Here is a 933-nt window from a genome sequence, read left to right as displayed (position 1 = left end):
TTAAAAATTTAAAAATTCAAATTCAAATATAATAAGAGGGTAATAATATTATATTTTATATATATTAATCATTATTCTTCTTATTCTATCTTTTCTATCCAAATGCTAATTTTCTTATTTTCGGTAACAAACCAATTTTCATTCATATGCAAAAGTAATATATTTCTTATATACTTATACTCGAATTTATATCTATTTCTGAAATTGACAATTCTTGCTTATATCTGAACCAAATGATACCTTAGTATGACAAATAAGACCATAACCAGTAAAGATAATAAATCTTGACTTAAATATGTGCATAGTATGTGTTAGGATTTGGTTAGATTTGTAGTTAAATCTATTTCTGAAATTGACAATTCTTGCTTATATCTGAACCAAATGATACCTTAGTATGACAAATAAGACCATAACCAGTAAAGATAATAAATCTTGACTTAAATATGTGCATAGTATGTGTTAGGATTTGGTTAGATTTGTAGTTAAATCCTATTTGGATAAGAATTAATATTTAAATCTATTTGAGATAAATTAAGATTTAAATATTAAATAGAGGATAAACCTAACTAGATTAGGATTAATATTTAAATCAATTAGAGATTGATTAAGATAGATTTAGATATTAATTAAAGTATGAATCCTAAATATATTAGGATTGGGGTACGTTTTAAGTTGAGCATTATAAATAGGCATTGTGGCTCTCTTTTTTGAGAGGAGTACGGCTGGAACCATTGGGGTGTCGTACCAGAGAGAGAAAAAAAAGAGAGAGAGAGTTATTTTAGTGCACCTCGTGCACGGGTGCACGCGGAGAGGTCTTCTTTGTGGGTTCATAGAAGACGAGAGAAAGGTAGGAGAGATTCAAAAAGAGGGCTAGGGTTGTAGCTACTCTGTTGCAGAAGAGGAGTCAGGTGTAATCTTCTCTTATTTAATGAA

The sequence above is a fragment of the Ananas comosus genome, linkage group 10 (genome assembly GCF_001540865.1).
Source record: "Ananas comosus cultivar F153 linkage group 10, ASM154086v1, whole genome shotgun sequence".
Lineage (NCBI taxonomy): Eukaryota > Viridiplantae > Streptophyta > Magnoliopsida > Poales > Bromeliaceae > Ananas > Ananas comosus.
The sequence above is the reverse complement of the archived record's forward strand: the minus strand, read 5'-3'. Positions refer to the sequence as shown.